The sequence below is a fragment of the Ananas comosus genome, linkage group 2 (assembly GCF_001540865.1).
Source record: "Ananas comosus cultivar F153 linkage group 2, ASM154086v1, whole genome shotgun sequence".
Lineage (NCBI taxonomy): Eukaryota > Viridiplantae > Streptophyta > Magnoliopsida > Poales > Bromeliaceae > Ananas > Ananas comosus.
In genome coordinates, this window is record NC_033622.1 from 10,048,193 (window position 1) to 10,058,519 (window position 10,327).

At 40.7% G+C, this 10,327-nt stretch overlaps 1 long non-coding RNA gene across 4 annotated transcripts; it reads right to left on the reverse strand.

The window, feature by feature from the left end:
• LOC109706626 lies at nucleotides 5,540-8,581 on the reverse strand. 4 transcript variants are annotated; one of them, XR_002215267.1, is made up of 6 exons: nucleotides 8,185-8,581; nucleotides 8,026-8,102; nucleotides 7,865-7,948; nucleotides 7,685-7,790; nucleotides 6,518-6,632; nucleotides 5,540-5,764 (listed from the first exon to the last, which is right to left on the reverse strand). It is a non-coding gene; the product is annotated as an uncharacterized LOC109706626 (long non-coding RNA). The 4 variants fall into 4 exon arrangements; XR_002215269.1 differs by having other exon boundaries at nucleotides 7,664-7,774; nucleotides 8,185-8,580; XR_002215268.1 differs by having other exon boundaries at nucleotides 7,664-7,771; nucleotides 8,185-8,579.

Below are 10,327 nucleotides of genomic sequence, written 5' to 3' on the forward strand. Positions count from 1 at the left end.
AAGAAAAAATATTGCTCAATAGATCATAGCATCGAAATATATGATTGCTGCGGAGCCAAATTCTCCAACTGATGACTGATCAAAGATCCTCCTTCAAGAAACATGCGAGGAAATGAAACGGCTGTGAATGATAACCCTCGAAGTTTGTGCCCACTGCGAATCAAGCGATTCAATTGATGAGGGATGGGACCAATCGAGTTCGACTCAATACAGTAAATTTGGTTCAGCTAGATCAGCCGAGTATACGAACTGCACAGAGATTTTTGGTTCGACTGAAGAGCCGAATGAGGCTTATATTGTTGAAGTCCAAACAATGTGTTTACAGGATAGAACAAAAAAAAAATCTACTCTATCAACTACTCCTGTAAAAGACAATAGATGTGGAAAAATAGAAAGATTACAAGTAAACTACTCCTAGAAAGCAAGAGAAAATGTGGGGAATTGAAAGTGGTCTTCTTGTTTGCAGAGAAAAAAGACCCCTCTTCTAGGTGTTATCTGTTTATTTATATTCCCTTTGTTGTTATTCAGTTATCTACATAATCGGCCACTTTTCTAATTCGCGGGCCACTATAGGCCGATCCTAACCGCATGAAACCGTCTATGGTTTGCTGCGACTCGTCCGTTATTCCTGGTGCACCAGATGTCATTTATCCTTGGCTTTGAAGCTCCTGGCTGTGTTGTGCATCGGTTCACTACGTGGCACGATTTTCTTGGCGCCAACAATTGCCCCCTTGGCAATCCCCGAACAGACGGTTTGGTAGCTGGCGTAATCCCCTCTACAGGCACGGATTGCGAAATCATCATTTTGAATTGTTTTATAACGTCTCTTTTCTCAGCCGTCCTTTTACCTTTGACGGCCACGATCTCTCACGTTCATTTTGTCTCTTCCGAGGCATTAATTAGGTCATTTATTGCCGCCGTCTTTTCACCATTAAAGCTATTTTTTTCGAAATTCCATCCGATGGCTATGCTTCTCTTCCCTCTTTCTTTTGTCTTCTGTGCTTCATTATTTTTTTCTTCTTATGCTTTCTTTCTTCTTCCTCCCCATCTAGAATTTTTTTTTTGCTATTTTTTCTTCTTTCCATCTTCTTCTCTTTCTTTTTTCAATTTCGCTCATGGTTCCGCTTCTTCCTATTCCTTCATCACCTTTCATTGATTATACTCTCCTTCGCCAATTCGTTGAAACAGATCTTTCTCGATTTATATTAGGACCTTTATTCATAGATGATCCTATTTCCCGAAGATTTTTTTTTCGACTGACGGCCTTCCCCTGATGACTGATGCCATCCATCTGTATTCTTGGTATGTTTCGACGACTTCAAAATCATCTGGGAAGAGTTTTCGAACATGGCCGAGTGCTTCAGGTTCCTATCTCACCTGGTTAGATCATGTTATGGTGTCCTTTGCCGATTTCTGGTGCGAGGTCGGGATTTATGAAGCCATTTAACTATCTAGAGCACCTCTTATAGCCGACATCCTTTTTTTGGCTGCAGCTCTCTGTTTCTGGTCCCTTCTTTCCAACACCTTTTTTTTAGAGGGGGGTCTTTCACTCCTACTCTCCTTGATGTGGCGGCGATCGTTGGTCTACGCCCTCATGGCATTACTCTTTCGATAGTCTATAACCTTGATGGTGTAAATGATTTTGAGGCCCATCTTGATCTGAAAGCCGATCTGGCCTATGCCAAATTCATCCGCCGATTTGCAGGCCAGTCTACTACTCCGGTTACAATGAAGGAACACACAACCTTCCATCTTTACTGGTTATGTCACAATCTCTTGTGTACTCACTCGTAGAAGATCAAACAAGATTTCGTTCTGATCGTCGTTGCCTTGGCTAATGGCGAGAAATTAACATTAAGTACCTATTTTCTTTCTTTGTTTGTAGAGAGATTTTTGAATCTATCAAACCATTACCATCGGGTGGTGTGATTATTAGCTCCGGTTGCAGTGTCTTGTGGTTTTTGCAAATGTGTTTACAAATCTATTTTTCTTATTTGTGCCAAACTCCTTTAGATTTAGATTCGGCTCTTAATTTTGACGCTTATGGCCTCCTCTCACTCGATTCGAAGCCATTCAAGATCAACTAGCCTCTTCTCACGCAAGCGAGTATGCCGACATGTGGTTTTCTATTTTGGCTGCTAGAGATTTGCATGTCGGCTTGGATTCCTCCAAATTGATGCCAAGTACAGAGGTGTATTCCCTTTACTACGTAGCGCGTCAGTTTGGATTCATCCAGGCCCTTCCAGCCCCAGCCAAATTCTTTACTGCCAATACTGCCCGTGGACGTCCTCCTACAAAGAATGCAACTAAGGCCGATTATATTTCAGCTATGGGAAATCGTCTTCGACGGTTTTTCAAACTTTTGAGCTTCCGGCCAAACCACGCAGGAGTGTTGGACTTTCGCTTCACCAGAGCCTGGGAAGCCTTTTGTCAACAACATTTTTTTCCCCTTATGACCCTTGTCTTTAGAAAATCTTTTATCCAGAGGGTATGCTGTCTTTCAAAAGATTCAATTTTATTCTCATCTCCTTTTTTCCTTAATTCATTTCACCTTGATTTGTTTTTTTAGGTAAGGATCCTTTACCTATTCCCCAGAAGAAGTGTCGGAAGAAAATTCAGACGAAGACCCTGAGGATTCGTCTCATCCGCCAACGGTAAATCTCATCTTCTGGTGTATTTTCTTTTTCTGAGTAATTTCTTCAGCTAATATGTCTTTTTCAGTCGACCTTTGCTCCTGCTTCATCGACCCTACGTCCTGACAAGCGGCCGATAAAGTCTATCAATCGCTTTAACCGCCACAACAAAAGTGGCGTAAAATCGTTGCCATCAAGATCCATCCTATTCCTCCTCTTGTGCAAATCGAAGAGTCTTCGGCAGAAATTCCACCGGGCGATACTTTAGCCAAGAACCGTGTGGACCCAATCTCTGTCGAGGTAACCCCTCAGCCTATTCCGATTGAATCTTCTTCCTCTTACTCTTCTGCCGAATCAACCCCACTGTCCTTTTCGATCAAACAGTTTGTGTCAAGAAAAACTTCTCGTACTCACTTTGCTTCATCCTTGGAGTGAGTGATGTCTGATATCGGGCGGCAAGCTCGTTGAGAAGCTTGCTTCAATAAAAGCAAGAAGCAGAGAGAAAGCGGGTGGAAACAGAGAAAAGAGTTGAAGGAGAATGGAAAAAAGAAGCCGCAGAGAAAAAAAAAATTAGCCAAGCAGATGGGGGAGGAAAAAGATCTCAGGAAGAAGAAGGGAGGAAGAAAAATGAGGAAGAAAAAGAAAGGAAGGAAACGAAGAAAGAAAAACAGAGGGTTGAAGTAGAACGAAAAAAGCAAGAAAGACAGCAAGGAAGAGAGGATACTAGAAAAAGGAGAGACGAACATAGACTTTCCTAATGATATTCCAACCGAGGCTTCTGCATCAGCTTCTTTGCCGGTGTTTGAATTGGCAGATCCATTGGCCATTTTTCTTCAAGACTTCGCTGCTTCGAGCCCAAAATCAAATGAAGAAGAAGACCTCTCTACCATCACTTCGGCTAAAACTCAACAGAAATTGGATAAATATTTAAGATTATATAGTAGTGGTCTTCCTAGTTTGGCTCGAAATATAGAACAATTTGATCGGCTTGGGACACTCCTTCTTGATCTCATAGACTAGCCGGCCTTTCTCCTTCAGATAAATGTTTTGCTTAGACTTTATCTTCTCATTTCCCTTCTTTCTTGACTTGACAACAAACTGTTTCTGCCGAGAACTTGGCTTTGGATCATCATTTCAACCGTGTCAGTCATTTTAAAATGAAATTTCAAGTGGCAACTCCCATTACCGATCTGAACAAGCAAGACGCCTCCTTGGAGAACCAAGAATCGGCTCTTTGGCAGTGCATCATCAACCTGAAAGAAGAACTTGTCACAACCAAATCAGCTCTGGCACAGACATCCGAGCGGTGTGTCCTTGTACAAACTCAACTAAGGGCCAAAAAAGATGAAGGAGCGATGCTACACAACCAACTCTCTCAGCTTTACAAAATCCACTCCATAATAAAGTGAAGAAAGCGAGCAGTCGACCTGGCCCAATCTAATTTGGAAGTCGAGTGACATCAACTTAAAGACTTGCTATCTTGTTTTCCTCTTTGTTTCTTATTTCTTAAACATTCGGCCTCATACTTTTCGCCTCTTCCCAATGATGCCTTGCCTCAGCTTGAATTCTTTGCTGCCGACGCTTTTGAATCTTGGTTAGCATCAGCCCATGCCATTTGGTCGGTGCTTTCGTAGTGTGCCATTGATCAACTGGCACGTTGGCAGATACCTTTACAGTTCTGAGATGTTTCCTCAGAATCTCTCTTCTTTCCTACGGTACTGGCCAAGGTTGGATACCAAGCTCGTTAACTAGTCGTCGACCGAGGAATTCAATGTTGCCCTCGGTCATTCCTTCAAATTCAGGCTCGAGTCTCAGCCTGGCTTGATAGTGCTAGTTTGGCCGATACCCCGGGAATCTCTGCTGTGTGCCGAAAGATTTTTCAGGGTTAGTCGTTCGGCTCATTTTTTCTTCGATTTGATGATTATAATAGTCGTTCAGGACTTTTTGTATTACCAAGTCCTTCTTTTCCTTTCACTACACCATAACACGCTTTTAGAGGCAATTTAAACTGCCAGGAAAAATAAAAAAAGTGCCAGGAAAGATCTTTCCCGGCAGTTTCTTGTGGCNGGGTAAATCCTTGTACATGATCGTTTGCTTAGCCTTGGGCGGACAGGGGAGACTCTGTCCGTTCGGCGTCTGTTCGACGCGCTCGAACCGCACCAAATTGGTAGCGGTCTCGGGGCGTGACACGACCTCCTCCAAGTTTGCCGCATTATCCGCCTCGGCAGATTGAGAGCGTGTAATCGGCATGTCACTACAACATCATAAAAGCGTAAGTTAGTAAAACCCACGCTATCGCATCCCCGCTCAAAAAGACAATACCCTAATCATGCGAAAGTAAGGAAGTGTCCTTCACCACTAACTCCCGATGTTACGTTGTCGGCCGCCAACGTAACCCTCCGCGAAGTTAGGAGCTATACACTTCAATTTAACTCCACTTTCTAGAGTTATATAGATACCCAATTAAGATACTTTCGCTTACAAGTCGAATAGACCTCGTCTCTCACGAGCCTATTTCCTATAGGTCAACCGGCCTAAGGTTTGCTAGGTCCACTAAGACTCAACCCTAGGCTCTGATATCAAACTAATCTGTCACGCCCCGGGACTCAGCGGAAGCCCGCCCGGCACGTGCACAGACCCGCTATACGTCTAAAACATATAAGGCGTTTAAAACAAAACGATAAATGAGACAATAAAGGAAAACAACTTGTCACGTCCCGCTATCGCCAATTTGGTCGATCCGGGCCCGTACACAGACGCCGAACGGACAGAACCTCCTCTGTCCGCCCAAGGCTCAACCACAACGAGTACATGTATAAAGAAATAAACAATTTCCAAGATAACATTTCAATATACATGGCTTGCACGAGGGCAAGCAACAATCACAAGTGATAGTAAGCTAGCTATACTGAAAATTAACTGTAATTTAAAACTGTTAAACTGAACTTTACATAACTAAATAACTGAAACATTTAGTTATTTACATGCTTTATAATACATTCATTTACATGTCTCTGTACATCAAAATGTCTCACATGAACTCAAAATGGTATACCACTAAACACGGGTGTCTGCTAGCTAGGCTGTAGGGCTCTTGCCTCGATCCTCGGCCATAACGTTCGCACTGGAACCTGTATGGTTAGTGGTGTGAGAACTACTAAAAGTTCCCAGTGGGTTCGGCCGCCGACCTCGCCGACTCACCCACTAGGTCTATTCAGGCATATGTAGGCAAAAGAAGTAAACAGATAGTAACCAACTATAACATGTAACTACTACAATGCCTGTACAAAGTTGAAAGAAAGCAATATATGAAAACTGTAAATATGCATGCATGCTTTTACTGAATTTACCCAATCTTTTGGTTAACCCTCTGGTTAACAATAACTCACTGACACTATCCCAAATATCGGGGAGACGCAACCTGCACCCGACGGGACTGTCAACTGGGGGAGACGCACCTCCTGGTCCAGTAAAGATGACTACTCCGGAGCTCATCGTTCAAGAAGGAGCGACCTATCTTGAACAAAACGATGTGAATATGATCTGATCCTCCTTTAGAGGATTCAACAATAGACAATGTCACACTTTAACTCTAACTAACTCTTTATGCTAGTTTCATGGTTTCATATTTGATGCTAACCAAATCTCTAGTCATGATATCACCAAGTTCACTATTGTTGTAGTCCATGCATTCATAGGCTTCTATGTCCACATACTAATGTTCATAGGTTCTCAATTTTGATAGAAATTCAAATATTCAATTATCACTTGCATAATGCCAGTACCCTATAATGCATGAATACGAGTAATTCATATATAAATATGCTCAATGAAATATCATAGACATAAAGAGTGATTCAAAGATTTCGGATAGCACCACCCACCTGTAGTGGTGTCAACAACTAGAATCCACGTCTCAAATTGTGTCAAGAACAATCTCGCGCGACTCGGTGCAAATAGAACTAGAACGGCCTTTACCGTAATTAGCGCGTCGCCGACCTGTCGGAAAGTCAATTTAGACTTTCGAGCAAGTTTAACTTTTATTTATAAAGGAATAAAAGAGATTAACTAGAATCATTTTCTCATATTTTACAAGTTAGCATTTCAACTCCAATTTGCTTGTGTGTATATACTCTCGGCATATACACAAACATAGTCTTACTATTAAGCTCATTATCAACTCTCGTAATCAAAATCAGGGATCAATAACATCAACTCTGGGCTGAAGTTATCAAGGTCATATCTCAGTACTCATACGTATTCTCTTAGAAGTCTCAATTTAACATGTATTTCAGCATCATGCTGAATTCTACATATGCTGAATTTTCAGCATTTCAATTCCAACTTTGCTCTAGTCTCCATTAATCTGAAATTAATCAGATCTATTACTCAATTAGTTAGTTCCATCAATGCAATTTTGCATTTCCCTGTTATACTAATCGAATTCCAATTCTTTTTTTTTTTAACCATAATTATCTAAATGGGTTCTCCAATCAGTTCACTTCAATCACACTAGTCAACAGATTTCAATGTTGAAATCTGCACTAGCTGAAATTTCAGCACTACTACTTCTCTTTGTGCAGCCCCCCTACAAGCATATAGCAATTAATTTTCATGTCTATAACTCTTCTAACATATTTAACACCCAATTCATTTGGTTACCCTCGGCTTCAATCAGCGAGGGACGTTGTTTTAAAGCTTTCTTTTCAGCTCAACCTCAAGATCAGCACTATGCTGAAATTTCAGCACTATGCTGAAATTTCAGCACTTTACTTTCTCTTTGTGCAGCCACTATAAGCATAGAACAATTAGTTCTCATGCTTAGAACTCTTCTAGAGTAACTAATCTAACTCCTAATTATAACATAATTATCTCGGTTTGTCACTTAATCAATTCAATTTTAGCTTTATCAATCACTAATTCCATGCTGAAATTTGCCTTTGTCTCACTCTTTTCCAGCTCACTCAAAATCTGCAGTAATACAATAAGTGACCTTACTTCATCCAAATTAAAGAAGAGCAGCAACTTACTCAATTAAAGCTTTACTTAACTCCTTTAATCTGGCTGCCTGGAATTCCTGAAGTCACTACAGCTTCACTAAGTTTTCAATCATGGCAGCAACAAGTTCTTTATCAATTCTTCTTCCAAGGTAATTACCTAATTACAATTAGGTATCAACTTCACCTTAATGCAATTAACTGAATTCCCATTAAATATGAATCCAAACTTACTTCAATTTCTAAGTAGTCTCAGCTAAAGCTTCCACTTGGTCCCTCTGCTGCAGTCCAAGATCAACTCTCAATTAATCACTATTCCTGTATTAACTTTAATTGCTTAGAATTACCTTCAAAGCAATTAACCATAATCAATCAGGAATTTAGCATCAAATTACCAGAATTCGAACTTCTTCAAGGTTTTCTTCTCAGCTGCACTTACTACTCAATAGCTCTAATCATTTCAGCTCCAAATCTGAAATCTCAGCAGCAAAACTCCATATAGGTCTCATTTCTGCAGCAATTAATTAACTAGACCTCATAGTAACTAAATTTACCTTAATTTGGATGCTCTAGCCAAGTTGTTCAGCAACTCCAACAGCAGGAATTCCTTGCTAGGAAATCCCTTTCAGTTCGGACCAGCAAGGAGATCCCTCAACGCATCAATTTCATCAACCTTCCTCAGCTCGGATCAACTTCTCCACTTGAACCCGCAAGCTACAAAGCTGCCCCACTTCTTCTTTGTTTATTCAGCTACTAGCTGAAATTCCTCAGCTGATTTCTTACTTGGATCAGCTTCTTTTCTTCTCCTCAATCCGCAGCCCTCCAAGCTGCCAGAACTTCCTCAACTCCTCAAGCCTTTTCTTCACTACTCTGCTCCTAAGGCCGAGAGAGAAAGAGAGGAGAAAAAGGGATAAGAACAGGCTGGTGGAGGGGTGTTCCAATACGTGTACACCTTCAGATTGACTGGGATTAAGGGATAAGAACAAAGAATTACAACTTAATCCCTGAAATCAGCATAATTGCACTTCAGTCCCTGCTGTAGTTTGATAGGCTGGTGCCTCACTACTTGCTCCTAGGCTGAGAGAAAAAAAGAGAAAAGGAATAAAGGGAAGAGATTAAAAAGCCTGCTGGACACCTGGACATGTGTACTTCAACTAAGGCTAAGAGATAAGGATGAAAAATTGCAACTTAACCCCCAATTTCATCAAAAGTGCATTACAATCCTGCAATTTACACTTTAGTCCCTGCACTAACTAGAACCTGGCAGCAGCTGCTTTAAAGCTTATTTTGCACATCCAACTCACTTCAAGTCTACTCAAACACTTCCAAATTACCCTAATATACCTCTATAAGTTGTCAAATTAATTTGGAAGTGATAAATTTTTATTTTAGCATTATTGCGATCAATTTGATCATTTTGACCAACTCGACAAGAATTTTTCAGCATTAGAGTGATAACAGCAATTTGAGTTCTCGGCCACTTCGATTCCATTCTAGCTTACTCACACCCTTCCAAATTGCACTAATATACCTGTACAAGTTGTCAAATTAATTTGGAAGCAATTAAATTCCAATTTGGCATCATGTTGATCCTTTTAATCAACATTAACTAGGAATTTCAGCATCACTTGACAGCAGCAGTGATTGGAGGTTTCTAACACTTCCAATTCACTTCGAGCCTATTCTCTCACTTCCAAAACATGTCAATTGCTGTTCTTAAGCTACTAATTAAGCTTAGAGACACTTAATTTCCATTTTTACATCATTGTGAGCAATTTATTCACAATTAGCTAACTAGTGAAATTCCAATGCATTACACAACTAGAAGTATCAGAGCAATATACAACATCCAGAAACTAAAGCAAAGTGAAGAGTAGCGAGCTAAAATCACTAATAAACCATAATGTAGTACAACCAAAACCAAGTACAAGAACTAAAAGAGTACATAGGTGGTCTCTATACATGGTAACAAAATCTCTCGCTCTCCCAAAACATGAAAAGAGAGGAAACCACCTAAGAGTAAAAGTAAATCCTCGCTATCTAGCTAGCGATCCCCTTGCCACGGTCCCGTGTCTCCGCCGGTGCAGAGGGCTCTGAAAAGAAAACATAAAACAGGGGGCGTGAGAACTATTAAATAATAGTTCCCAGTGGGCAATTACTGACTTCAGTGAAATGCACCACTAGACCCAAAACTATGCAAGTAAGGTAAATAAGGCAGGTAAGAATAATATATGAACAGATAAATCACTGAAATGGTAGCTCAATATAGCATGAAGTCACTACTTCCATCAGTAATAATCTACCACATGATCTCTACTTAGCATGAATTTGCATAAGTAATAAACTACCACATGATCTCTACTTAGCATGATTTTGCGTAAATAATAAACTACAACATGATCTCTACTTAGTATGATTTTGCATAAGTAATAAACTACCATGGCATAATTGCAGAAGTATAATCCCAACACAATAATTACAAGCTAGAATGGTAATGTGTCATTATCTACTATTCTAATCGATGTCCAAAAGGTACAATATGTCACCAGTAACCCAATCCTGTGAAAGCTACCCGTAGGTAGTCCGGCCTGCGCCGTGCCAACAATGGCCACGTGGAGTCAACATCCCCACTCTAGGAATGAGCCTCCCCCACGGCATCCCATTTTGGCGCCCAATCCCACACGGGCGAGCATATGT